Source organism: Bison bison, unplaced genomic scaffold (genome assembly GCF_000754665.1).
Source record: "Bison bison bison isolate TAMUID 2011002044 unplaced genomic scaffold, Bison_UMD1.0 scf7180017864092, whole genome shotgun sequence".
NCBI lineage: Eukaryota > Metazoa > Chordata > Mammalia > Artiodactyla > Bovidae > Bison > Bison bison.
In genome coordinates this window covers 3,549,706-3,553,485 of record NW_011494664.1, presented here as the reverse complement: position 1 = coordinate 3,553,485, position 3,780 = coordinate 3,549,706, and the positions used below count along the sequence as shown (strand labels likewise).

General features: G+C 42.7%; 1 protein-coding gene across 3 annotated transcripts in view; it reads right to left on the bottom strand.

The window, feature by feature from the left end:
• Positions 1-3,780, bottom strand: part of RASSF6 (Ras association (RalGDS/AF-6) domain family member 6) — a 74,224-nt gene that overhangs the window by 20,953 nt on the left and 49,491 nt on the right. The gene's annotated exons all lie outside the window — the stretch shown is intronic.

Sequence of the window (3,780 nt, the reverse complement as noted above, 5' to 3'; positions counted from 1 at the left end):
GACTCTTGAGAGTCCCTTGGACTGCAAGGAGATCCAACCAGTCCATCCTAAAGGAGATCAGTCCTGGGTGTTCTTTGGAAGGAATGATGCTGAAGCTGAAACTCCAGTACTCTGGCCACCTCATGTGAAGAGTTGACTCATTGGAAAAGACTCTGTTGCTGGGAGGGATTGGGGGCAGGAGGAGAAGGGGATGACAGAGGATGAGATGGCTGGATGGCATCACCGACTCGATGGACATGAGTCTGAGTGAACTCTGGGAGTTGATGATGGACAGGGAGGCCTGGCGTGCTGCGACTCATGGGGTTGCAAATAGTAGGACACAACTGAGCTACTGAACTGAACTGAACTGGCCTGAAAGGATGGCAATCAGAGTGAGGGTGTCTAGAACTGAATTGAAACAAAGTATAATACTTTAGGGACTTCCCAGGTGGCACTAGTGGTAAAGAAAGTGAAAGTGAAGTCGCTCAGTCGTGTCTGAGTCTTTGCAACCCCATGGACTGTAGCCTACCAGGCTTGTCTGTCCATGGGATTATCCAGGCAATAGTACTGCAGTGGATTGCCATTCCTGCCTGCAAATGGAAGAAACTTAAGAGACACAGGTTTGATCCCTGGGTCAGGAAGATCCCCTGGAGGAGGGCATGGCAATGCACTCCAGTATTCTTGCCTGGAGAATCCCATGGACAGAGGAGCCTGGTGGGCTATGGTCCATAGGGTCACAAAGAGTTGGACACAACTGAGTGACTTAGCACTCATGCACACATAATACTTTAGGTGGGACTGCATCCCACTAGGGAACAAGAGGTCAAGGAACAGTTATTCCAAATTGTGCTGCACATTCTGGCTAACTGTTCAGCTGGTTCCCACAAAGGCTTCTTGGATAATTAATCACAATTGAATCAATTGAATCTAATCTTGCTCTTTTGTGGGACAGGAGTGGGGTCATTTTCTGACAATTTTTACTCACCAGAAAAATATGATATCCTGCAAATATGCACTTCAAATATTCTCCCAGTAAGTCTCATTACTGTGGTAAAGAGCAAGCAAAGTTTTCAAGGGTGGTCTTTCTCAACTTGAAACAAAAAGAGATAGATTTTTTTTTTTTCTGGTCATGCCACACAGCATATGGGATCTTAGTTCCCCAGCCAGGGATTGAACCATGCCCCCTGCATTGGAAGCTCAGAGTCTTAACCACCAGACTTCCAGGGAAGTCCCTAAAGGAGATAATTTATCTTTGGTTCACAGCATTATTCTGATAAATAACAAAAAAGGCAAATGGATTTTATGGAAGGCAACTCATGAGAATATTAATTTATAATCTCCCATAGAATATTGAAAGGCATTAATATACCTTGTCTACTTGGGCTCTTGAAACTCATTCTCAAGTTCAGGGTTTCTAGGAATAAGTGTTTTGAATTTTAATTCAGAAAATTAAAAAAATATATCTTGGGATACACATTCAAAATCATGATAGCTTAATGTGATAATTTAGGTAGCTTACTGCATTTCCTTGACATCTCCCCATAATGTCTCATACTAATTAACTTTTCATGATTCAACTAATTAAAACACATCGAACAGAGCTGACTGCTCGGAGAACTTTGCAATGAGTTCTTAGGCAATATGAAGAATGATGGCTAATTTTGCCAAATTCATATCTTGTATAGTTTCCTAAAAGTAGGACCCAGGGTAATTTCTACTTTTAAATGATGTTCCTAGTCATTTAGAACCACCAGCCCATTAATCACTTAGTACCTGAAGGTGAAGGATATAGGATTTCATCAGATTGCCTAAGTCTGTGGTTTCCCTTCTGCTGTTTCATAAGTGCTAGACTCTTTGTCCTTTGATAGCTTGGATGGAACACTAATCATAAGTGGTAGATGGAGAGAAAGCTCACACAGCAGAGCAGAAGTATTTAACCACCAGGATTCTGAGGGTTTTATTCAATACTATATTTTGAGTCCCGTCTTTGTGCTGGCTCACTGCTGAGCATGGGGCTAAAGATGAGTAAGGCATGCTCCTTACCCATGAGGAGCTCATAGACTAGAGGGGGAGGCAGGTATATTAAAATTCAATTAACAGTGTGCTCTGAAAGTGACATAGAAAAGTTTTCAGTGCACCTACTACAGATCGAAGGGTCAGAAAAGGCTTTCTGGAGAAAATGTTACCGACCTGAATCTTAAAAGACTGGTGGAAGAGTCTAGCAAGTGGATATTGAGAAGCAGGTAGGCTTCTAGGCAGAGTCAGGGAAGTAAGAGACTACATGACATGTGTAGGCAATTACCAAATGTTCAGAATTATGATAACATTTGAGAAAGGCTGGCAAGGTGCAACTTGTGGGACTTCTGTGTTTCTCCAAGGGAAAAGTAGGGCTTCCCTGAAGGTGATATGGTATCACCTTGGTTATGGCCAAAGGTCAGATTGAGGAAAAGGTCCTGGCTGCTCTCTCTCCATCCTCTGTCCTGCTGGAACTCCAGCTCATCTAGTTATGCATGGAAAGGTGGATGAAGAGAAGGATTGATATCTCCATGAATATATAAAAGAAAGATGCATTAGAAAGCCAATGATTGAAAATGAAGGTAAAAAGGGAGGGAGGGAAGAAGAAAACAAGATTTATATGTGTGCTAGTTGGTCAGTTGTATCCAACTCTTCATGACCCCGAAGACTGTAGCCTGCCAGGCTCCTCTGACATGATATTCTCCAGGCAAGAATACTGGAGTGGGTTGCCATTCCTTTCGCCAGGAGATCTTCCCAACACGGGGATAGAACTTGAGTCCCCTGTATTGCAGGCAAATTCTTTACTGTCTGAGCTACCAGGGAAGTCTAAACATTGTAAAGGATAATGAAAATATCTATCAACTCTACTTATGTCTTCAAGGTACAGTTGAGAGAGTCATTTCCTAGGCAGGTTGATAAGAAGTCTAGGGGTCCCCAAGGAGAGAGGGGTCTAGAATTCTCAAGGAGGAAGAAAGGACAAACTTTTTTTTCCCTCTACATTCCGTAGGTTTATATAACAATAATGTATCCTGCCTGAGGACAGTCTCTGGATTAAATCTTCTGGCTAATCCTGTTATCTTAAAATGTAAATTATGGGAGTAGGTCTGGTGAGGTCTTTACAACCTCCAGACATTCTTTTGATTCATTGAAGAGTATATAACTCCATTGCTAACACTAGCAAGCGGGTTCTCTTTCTACCCCCTTCTGATGTCTATGTCAGAAGCTTTCTCTATCTCCTTTATACTTTAATAAAACTTTATTACACAAAAGCTCTGAGTGATCAAGCCTTGTCTCTGGCCCCGGATTGAATTCTTCTCCTCCGGAGGCCAAGGATCCTGGCGTCTTCGCGTGATTCAGCAACAACCTTTCACAGTCACATAAACCTGCACAGGGAGCTGTTTTGTGCATGTATTGTACTTCACCTGTACTTTGTCCTGATCCTGTTTAACGGGATGCAGCAATCAGATGGAACATAAGTCTCCTTTCCAGAAAGCAGGAAAAGCCCTTTGTTCCATGAAAAGGGGAAATTTAAATTTCATCCTTCTTTTTGCTGATAAGCACAGGGCTAATGAATTACTTTGCCAACAAAGGTCCCTCTAGTCAAGGCCATGGTTTTTCCAGTGGTCATGTATGGATGTGAAAGTTGGACTGTGAAGAAAGCTGAGTGCTGAAGAATTGATGCTTTTGAACTGTGGTGTTGGAGAAGACTCTTGAGCGTCCCTTGGACTGCAAGGAGATCCAACCAGTCCATCCTAAAGGAGATCAGTCCTGGGTGTTCATTGGAAG